We start from the raw sequence: 10,325 nt of genomic DNA, 5'->3' as shown, positions 1-10,325 counted from the left end.
CAGGAATGCAGATTTGGAATTACTGGCCATCAAGGCATGTTATGATAGCATCACACTTATTTTCTGCATAACCACTTGTTTTATATCACTCAGATTTCCTCATTCTGTAGGAACAGGTGCATGAAGACAGCATGCTTCGGTATTGCTGATGATTCATGATTCACTTTTAAAGGGATGACTTCTTTTTCAGTTTTGCATACAGCATGTCTACACTTGACATCCATGTCCAACTTCAAGGTGAATGGTTTGCATTTCATAAAACCATAAAGCCTCTATTACACTGAGCTGCAAGACTGATGCAATTGCATCACTGAGGAACAGATGTCTGTGACATTTTGCATCCAAATTCTCTCTCTCCCTCTTGATTCACTCTATTCTCTATGTACGTTACCCTCATATAAACCCGTTTTTTATATCAGTGCATCTTTTAGGGACATTTACAAAGCTGTCCTATGAGGTTGGCTGAGTAGTGTTGATGCATTTATCAAGCACGATTAGATGTTACATAAACAAAGTGGGATATCACAGCAACCAGGATTTCAATCTGCCATAAAGTGAGGAAGAAAAAGACGAGGGGAAACAGGGCTAAGAAATCATGACAAAATCAGGCTGTTCTTTTGGCAGCAAACACAGAGGAACACTTCAGAGGGAATCCAGGGAAACTGAGTAAGCATATTTGCTTTTCTCTCTGGGGAGTTTTCCACATGTAGCGCTGTGGACTGAAGAGGAGGCTGTTATGTATTATCACAGTTTGAGTTCAATTCAGTTAATGACGAGTGATCTGTATGTTTGAGACTTTTCATGCTCCACTCTCCTCCTTATACAGACACAAGGTACGGTTCATTGGTGATATGAGAAATGAGAGCAGATTTCTCACAGCAAATGAGCAGCCCTGTGTTTCGTAGTGAGGGCTCCTAATTACAGGCCAGAGGGGGTACAAGCTGAACCAAACAGCTTAACACACATCAGAGGAAAGAATGTCTCTGCCCTTCAAAGCCTCATGAACCTATGTTTCCTCAAACCACAAGCTGCTAATATACTGTAAAGAGAGCTATATTAAGTACAATATGAGCCAAGTGATGACTGCCAGACTATTATTACACAAGATTCTGTCATGTTTATATTTTATTTGCTTTGTTTATTTTTACACCCACACCTGAATATACCTGTAAAACATACTGTACAGTTTTCTCATTGATTTCAAACAATAGTTCAATATTTACTAAAATGTATGTACTGAATTCATTTGCTTTCGTGCCAAGAGAAGATCAATACCACTCTCATTCTTCAATCAAGCTAAGGCCTAGAGTTAGCTTAGCACAAAGACTGGAAGCAGGTGAACAGCTAGCATAACTTTGGCCTGGGCAAAAAACAGTCCATGATAAAACTCTATGTAAAACCACAACTTTGGTTTTAGTACAGATTTGACAAACAAGCTAGTAAGTATTCACATTTACACACAATTCTGGCATATTTGATATCTTTGAAAACACTGGACACTGGGATGTCCACTAGAATTAAGAATAAACGTATGTAGGTTTGAACAACATTTAGTTAGATTTTTATATGAAGATTGCAAACTGCAAATGTATTATTATTATTTTTTTGTTTAGGGGTGGCTGTGGCTCACGAGGTAGGGCAAGTCGTCTTCTACCCAGCAAGTTGGTGGTTCGACTTCCGGTCTCCCCACATGCCTAAGTGTCCCTGAGCAAGACACTGAACCTCAAATTGCTCCCGGTGGCTTGACTAGCGCCGTTGTGTGGCAGCCTTGTCGTCATCGGTGTGTGAATGGTGTATAATCTCCCTGTAAAGCGCTTTGGCCAGTGCAACACACTGTGAAAATGTGTTATATACAGTAAATGCAGTCCATTTACCATAGTTTTTTTTTTTTTTTACCCCTATTAATAATGTTGTAGTACTCGAGTTCAGGACTTGGACTTGATTTGGACTCTAGTCCAGACTTTCTGGACTTGAGCACTGACTGCATTCAGACTTGGAAGTTGGAGACACAAACTCAGTTTTTTTTTTTTTTTTTTTTGTAACAGGCCATTACAATTTGGCATGTGATATTGATATCCAAACCAGTTCATCTGCACCATGCTGTATCTGGCACATTTCCATCGAAGCATATGCTCTGCCTCTCTATAAATGACTTTATGTGTCAAATTGCCAAGCGATATGGTGATGCGATACGCTGTTAGGAGGGTTGCTGTATGAAATGGTGAAAGCTGTGTCAGTTGTGTTTAATGTAGACCTTGATGACTCTAACTCGGGTAATGGGGATTTGACTCGGGCTCAACTTGGATTATTCTTTGGTAACTTGGACTTGACTCAGAGTCGAACACTGGGGACTTGGGACTCGACTCAGACTTGAGGTTTAGTGACTCAACTACAACGCTGACTATTATACAACCCATTTTCTTTTTCTTCTTTCTCTCACACGCACGTACTGTACAGTGTCACATCAAGTAGATGGAAGTAGATGGTTGGAAACACAAGCCATGAACGGTTACCTTGGGAAATGCTAGATTTTGGGAAGAACAGATTGAGCCATTTCTTCCCACACCTGCTGCTTTGTGTCACTTTATCCTAGAACATCCTCTCTGGTCACCTTATCCAAGCTTTTCCTCAGACACGTATAGGATGACTGCCAAGTGCTCTAAAATTAACAGCAACTCACATGAAAAATAAGAATTTATTGTATGTTTATGCGTAAAGATTATATATGACTGCAAAAATAAATATAGCGAGTCAAAACAGATGTGAGGTTTTTGCAGGTTGCTATGAAATGACAGTTTAAGTATTTATATAGGGAATATATTTAATATAGATTTTAAAATAGCTTTGTCCCACTAGGATACACAGTAACCAGAGCAGCCAGTGGATTCTGTGACATCGAACACCACCAAGGAGAATTGACTCCTTTCTCAGAGCCACGGGAAACACAGCACACAATCTAGGCCTCTCACAGTCAGCACGCTATACAGCGATACAGGCACGAAGCTTGGGTTACCGCCTTACCCTCTTCTCTTTGTGCAGCTCTCCATTCATTGGAGAGACAGATAACTAGAGCTGTTTTAGGCCCTGAGGTAGGATTAACAGCATTAATGCACCAAAGCGGCTTGTTGAGATCATTAGGGCTGTCCATGAATTAACAGGAAGACTCTTTATTGTTGAATGAAACATTTGAAAATATTATGAAAACAGGTTTGTTGGCAGTTGAAGGAAACACTGGAGGTCTACATAATCAGTTTCATGCATGCGTGTGTTGAGTGGGATATGGATGTTTATTCAGGCCTGGGAAACAAACTTAATCGGAATAATCCACGTTCTGAGAGCATAAATGTCAGACATAATTAAACACTTCACAATATATCACCAAAAGGCAACTGATAGTACAGTAGATTGCAATTCATTTGTCCCAAATGGAACTGTAATGTTTGGCCAAATAAATAATGGCCATCAGCTTTACTACAAGCTCACTAATTAAATGAGGAGACCTTTTTTTAGTGCTAAGCTAAAATGCTATTCAATACAATTATTCAAAGGTCACCGACTCCCCCATTTTCCAGTTGCTTATGTAATGGCAGGTGGCTGTCCCATACAATTCAGTTATAAGTGCTATCCATGCATCTGTGGTCAGAGACATCTTTTCAACACTTGCCAAACAACTGCACAGCCCACATGCATCATATAGTTTATGAAGTTATGCCGTGACCGTTTTTCTTGATGGCTGAAGTCTCTGCATGTTTCTGCTATTTGTATTTGGCTTCTATTTGGTTTTTGTTTCTAATTGTAATCAGATTTGTTGCCAGTAAAATTATTTACTGAATCAATTGTTTCCCTTGGAGCGAAAGACAAACAATCATCATACCACGGATCATTAAGCAAAATGGGCACCCGCCTTGATAAGCCTGTGTTTAGCAAGCCAGCTAAGTGTGGTATAACCAGTGGTTTTGATCAGCATTAGCCCTGGTGCATACAAAGTTGTGTTGTTCTCTACAGTGGAAAGAAGCTCTCATTAAGAAACCATAGTAAGTGCAGGCACCAAAATGCAGTCTGAGAGACAATGGTTTCAGCCTGAGTTTATACAAAACAGTGACTTGCTTCTGATTAAACAATTGGCAAAATAAAAAGCCACTGATATGTCACTAAAAGTCAATTTACCGCCCAGTAATTACAGCACTTCATTGTTAATACCACTGTCAGTAAAAATAGCAGGGCTGAGAAGAGACTGATTTTATGCAGAGGAAATTTGGTGGAGCAAAGGAGGACAGAGCAGCGCTGGAATGAAGGTCAAGTAGCACCTGCTTAACATCACCAACTAACAGCAGCAGTTTGAAATAAAACCATCTGGATAGCTCTGCCCATCAGATTGCTAGTTGGCATACAGCCATATGGTTTTGTGCATGTGATCTGAGGACACACAAGGAGAAAGTGCCAAAAAAACTGGGATCATTCCCAACACTACTCCCTTGGTGGAATTTAAAAATTATTATGTCTCTCTGTGCGGCTAACAGCTCATTTTAGTGGATCCATACACTGAAATTTGCATAATTCACTCTCAAGCAGCCAACCTGAGACTATATAACCCTGTCAATATGAACCAATAAAAGAGTTGATCCACTGAAGTTAGCATTTCGTAGCATAGTTAGAGGGCTCATATAATGGCAAAACAACATAGTGCCAGGCCAGGTGCAGAGTGTGCTATTAGATTTGTGATTTTACTGCCTATTTAGATTTGTGTTATTGCTCATCTATTTTATATTTCACTTGTATTATGTGGCATTCATGTGGACTGCAAAGTAAGAATTTCATTGTACAGGGAAACACGTTTCCTAACTGTGCATATGACAAATAAACACTTTGACTCTTTGACCCTTGACCCTTAAGCCCTCATTCTGTACTTCATTTCCTTTAAAAGGGCAACCAGTTGCTTGTGGAAACAACAGACTATTAACCATCTTCAAAGAATACAGCCTCACTATAATCAATTAGAAAATATCACATAGTCACACAAGCAAAGTTGAACATCAATCAATGAAAAGACAACGGACACTGTGGCAGATGCAACATAGACACAAATCAATAATTAAACAGTCAACATCAAAATGTAACCGAGGGGGATATTACACATGTAGCTGTAAAAGCAATATAAACACCAAAACACATGCAATCCAACAACTACTAAAGGTGAATTCAAAACAGGGAGTATGTACATTTTTTAACACAACCTCATGTAAATACACACACAACTGTGTTGCTACATTGTAACTTGCAATCAGTCATCTTCCCCCATATGGCCTCCCTAGAATCTTTCATAAAATAGATAAACAATAACAATAAATGGAAAGGCTGTCACAATGCCATAGACAGACATAAACGAGCTTTGGCAATTTAGGAGCTAACAGCAGAGTGAAGCACTGTCCAGGGATATTGAACATAGGCCTACATGTAGCTGTACAAGCAAAACAAATGTAATTGTGAGTCCATCAACAATTAAGTTACACACCACCTAATGTAAACACACAAAACTGGGCTGCTACATCACTGTAACTGTAAACTAATTACTGTACTCACCTACGGTATTTAAATGAGGTTCTGCTGGTTCAGTTCTCCACCATCTGTCTTGGTCAGATATCTTGGCTTATTATTTATTGTTCAAATGTGGAAAAGTCCAGTCTAGGGTTCCACAGTAGCGAAGGAGGGACCACTGTTAGTCAGGGCATACTCTTTTATTTTTAATAATAATGTTAGGTCCTCTTTGCCCACATTTGCTGACAACAATGCAGAATAGACCCGTTAAATAAAGAATAATCCTGTTTCTTCCATTTTGAAGCTTCGTATACCAAATCTAGCTTCTCCTGTGTTTTTGAGCACCATTTCTCGCCTTTGTATTTTCGTGGCACTTTGAATGAACACACTAAGTGTTCTCCGAGGATAAAATTAGTGAGTGCTTCTTGTTCTTGTTCTCGATCTTCTTCTTAGGATAAATGGTGGGCTTACAGACCACCTTAAGAAGTGTATGCTGCCACCTATTGCACCAGAGTGTGTAACATCATTAATCCATCAGTGGATTATTCTGTATTCTACATATAAGTCCTATCTCCTATAAAATATTCAAACATTTCCCTCTGTACCAATGGTTGGTTATTCCTATCTCCAGCAGGCCCTTAATATTCAATTCCCTACCCAACCCTACAACTCTGCTCATCATATACTGTCATTCAAGAGTGTATCTCCTGCACCCAGACAACGGATTCTACAGTTTCTTTGCAATTACAAGTGCTACATTTATTGGAATCTGCTTTTCCCATAAGGAATAATGTTGAATAAAGTCCTGTGTGTCCTGTTCTTAGTCTAGAAAAAAATAACTTCTTCCCTTTTGTAATCATTATTATTGTTCCTCACTCAAACAAATTTTTGAATTTTATACTACCCTCTGTCTTTACTGTCCTTATGCCATATGTCCTTTTAGCGAATACTGGGAGGTTGTGTTTGATTTAGGTAACTTTGCATGCTCTGTGTGTGGTGCAAATGCAGCTAAAACCTATGAGGAGCTAAAATTACGGTAACCTTAATGGTAACACATTAGTCCTTCATCTGACTTAGCATTGCTGCACATTGTTCATTTACATTATTTGAACATTCACATTGTCCTCAGGGTGCGCCAGGGCCTCCAGATGACATGGGATGACGCTCAGTCCGTACTTTCTGAAGCTCCACTAGTGGGTGCATAGTTATATTGAAATTTTAAAAAATGATAATAAAATCCCCAAGTTCTAATCCTTTGTCCCTGTTGTTGTTTATTTAGCAGTGAATAAATGCTGTCATAGTGGGACCCTCATAACCGTGCACATATTCAATTTCAGATGGAATTATGTCGCATTATGCAAAATAAAAATGCACCATACACTAACATAAATTTTAAGATTAAATTATTTCTCTCAAGCTTCACCCTATGACAGTGAAGCAATACCACATATTGCCACCAGCTGTGCCCAGTAGCACGGCAAATTTGCATAGCATCAGGTCTGGTTGACTGCGGCTTGGGAGAGAAATGAAGCACGTTACCACCTCTACCAGTTCGTTTGGTGCAAATTTCAAGGTACGGGTTTACTTGGATGTGAGGCTAAACCCATGGAGCCTTGTTAAAGGACGCAGCCTGTGCGAAATATAAAAAAAACAACATATTTTTGCTGTAAGATGATTTAATGATTTCAGTAAGGCCTAAATCCATACAGAACATCAAGCTGCATTATTCCAAAGCTAATAATATAATGACCAGATCGCTCCTGTGAACAGTGGTTATTCACCATTAAAACTCCATGTTGAGAACTAAAGTCTAATGGACTCAGTAGTTACTATCTTTAGTATTTTGATGAGATATGTGGAGTTTACTGCAGCCTTGTGGCCCTCCTGAGGAAAAGAGAGATAAAATACACACAAACTGCAGCTTTCAGTGTGTGTAGGTGTGTGTGTGTATGCCAGAGGGCCAGCTAGGCATTACTGCCATCACAAGCAATGCTTCAAGTTTCCAGTTGTGTCACCCAATCTACTGTTTGTTTTTTTTCTGCTATTCTAATCCCTTCTTAGTTTATCCCCCCCAGGCATCCTATATGTAACACCTGCTGTTTACCTCTCAGTCATCAGGACACCAGCAGCCTCGATGAAACCCTGACAGACGTGCTCTGGGAAATCTGGAGTAAGCCTCATTCGTTTGGATGCCTTCACCGACAGCTGTGGAGTGGAGTGAGAGCTGGTGACGTCCTCAGGGGTAATTATGCTTTAAAGTTGTATGTGTGTGTGTTGTTGGTGGGGGCTGTAAGCCAGGACCAGAGCAGCCAGGGCAACAGCAACCCAAAATGAGAAAGGGCAAAAAGCGTAACCTGATACCAACTACTACCTCTATTATAGGGAGTATCACCAGAACCACATCTGCCTTATATATAGCTTGAAGGCTGCTTTCAGTTTCAGTTTCTCCTTTCCTCTCTTTTTAGTATTTTTTCATACCTCAGTCTTCTTTTCTCCACTGCTTCCATCCTCCTGCAGCTTTTAACCTTTTCACTCCTACTATCTGTCAATCACAAAGTGGTGTCATTCATGTGTATGAGTTCATAAGTGAAAGTTTCATGCATATTATAAATGACTGAATGCACATCTGGGAGAAATTTTTAAAAATGGTATTTTGTAGGTGCAGTGGAGCATAATCGTTCCATCAAATATAGAAGTGGTACCACATGGACTTGAGGTACTGCTTTTTGCATTGTTTTTTGAAATATTACATCTCCAAGACAGACCTCAACTACACACAGGGACTTTAACTGCATTTCTTTTTACAGTGGGAAATGCATTAGGAAATAATTATAAGACAAACTCAATTTTGTGCAGATTAGCTTGTCTGATTTACTGAATGCTGTGTTCATGGTTCATTCATACAGTATCCTATAAGACAAGTATTTCAAACCAGGAAACTTTAACTCACTGCATTAAACATTAACCTCAATGCCTTAAACTTATTGCAGTGAAGATATGTGCATGAAACATAGTAGGTTCACATGTTTGGTAAAAACAAAAAGAAAGAAAGAAACATCTTGGTGAGCAGTTTTAGCTGCAGTGTTTTCTCCCAATGTGTCTGCTGCACAGCACAGCACAGCTCTTCTTTCTCTGTTTCAGTGGGACACTCAGGCAGACATGCAGACGGTTCCTTCTGGTGCCTCAGCTTTGAATCTGAGTGGGTGGTTGAATAACTGGTCGACTGACATTCCCCTAGAGGCTGATGAAAAAGTAGAAAAACAAAGGCACACCAAAACCCCAACTGACTTGCACAATAAAAATCCTAATTAGCTACTAGCAATAATGATAAATATATATACATATATATATACAGTCTAGACATGCTGTGTTGGATTAAAAGTGCCATTTTTATGAGAACAGTTTAAAAAAACCTCCACAATATTGTCTGGAAAGCCAGTGACAACTTGCATTATCTTGTTTTATGAATAATTAAAAAAAAGCTTAGCAGTTTTCTTGTGTGTTGATGTAAGGAGAAGGTATGCTGGTGGTAGCGAGACTCATACTCAGTGTTTCACTAGTCTGTCTATTGTTGCTTTATTGTAACTGAGGCAGCTCTTAATTGAAGCTGACTATCATGTTATACTCTTAACACTGATTCTTGCAGCGTGCTTGTGTGTGACAGCGTATTCTTGCATGCACTGTTTGTGTCTATATTGTTTTTGTTTTTATACACACCTTATGCAGCAAAACTGAAAGAAATACTGACATTTTAGAATTTAAAAAAAGTCTTTCCCAGAGTTTGATGAGAAGATTGATACTGCTTTAATGTCTGTAAGTAAATATGCAGCCTGGAAACTGGAATTCACCTCCATCATTTACAGTCTTGGCTCCATAACTAAAAAGATATTGGCTCCTATAAAGACTTCCCACAAAGTGCTTTTGTTACAGCCAGTCAGTGTAGAAACAAGTTCAAAGTTAAAAGCACCCTGCAAGAGTGAAAAATGTAGTTTTATTCTTAATATGCAGAGCTCAATGTTTAGAGAAATATCTGTAAGTAGTCGTTTTAACTAATATGGGTCCACATACACTTAGCCTCATATATCTAATATATATCGGAGGGGTCAAAGGGCACCTCTCTTTATATGATTAATGGGTGCTGACATTCTCCTTTGAATAGTTGCACAAGCTGCATAAACAGTGTTTACTTTCTTTGGAAATGTATTATATCCCTGTTTGAAACAATGAGCGTGACCAGAGCTTCTGCTGAGTGACTTACTGCCACTGGGTTTTATTATGAGGAGACAGTGTGGCGATGCTGGCTGTTGCCACAGCTGACACATATAAAACAAGTCACTCTCTAATTTTGTTTGTCATTTACTGCATGTAACAAATGTGTCAGCCTATTGCACTTGACCTTGTTCATTGTATATGATATGATGTGAGTGCACTGTGGAAGAGCTGCTAATGGAAATGGCTACTGATTTCTGAGCATGGTTTAAATGTAAGAAAGCATCTATTCTTGTAAACCTCTGGTAAAGAGCTTTTTCTCATGTCTGTAGTGTGTGGGTTCCCTTCTGCTCTCTTTGAGCTTTTTCTGGAATCAAATGTAATGATTGTGGTTAACTTTGAAATCTGGAAACACACTCACTGTGTCTTGTTGCAGAGCTCACTGGCTCATCCAGATGAGCAGGGTTACATGTAAAATAAATGCTTCCACTTCATTCTTAAACTATTATTTCTATCTGTCTGTCTAATAGATTTCCTTATTTTGGAGTTCCCAGTTCTTTTCCTTCCCTCAAAGGTCATCG

This window comes from Monopterus albus, unplaced genomic scaffold (genome assembly GCF_001952655.1).
Source record: "Monopterus albus unplaced genomic scaffold, M_albus_1.0 scaffold49.1, whole genome shotgun sequence".
Classification (NCBI taxonomy): domain Eukaryota; kingdom Metazoa; phylum Chordata; class Actinopteri; order Synbranchiformes; family Synbranchidae; genus Monopterus; species Monopterus albus.
This window is presented reverse-complemented; position numbering follows the sequence as displayed.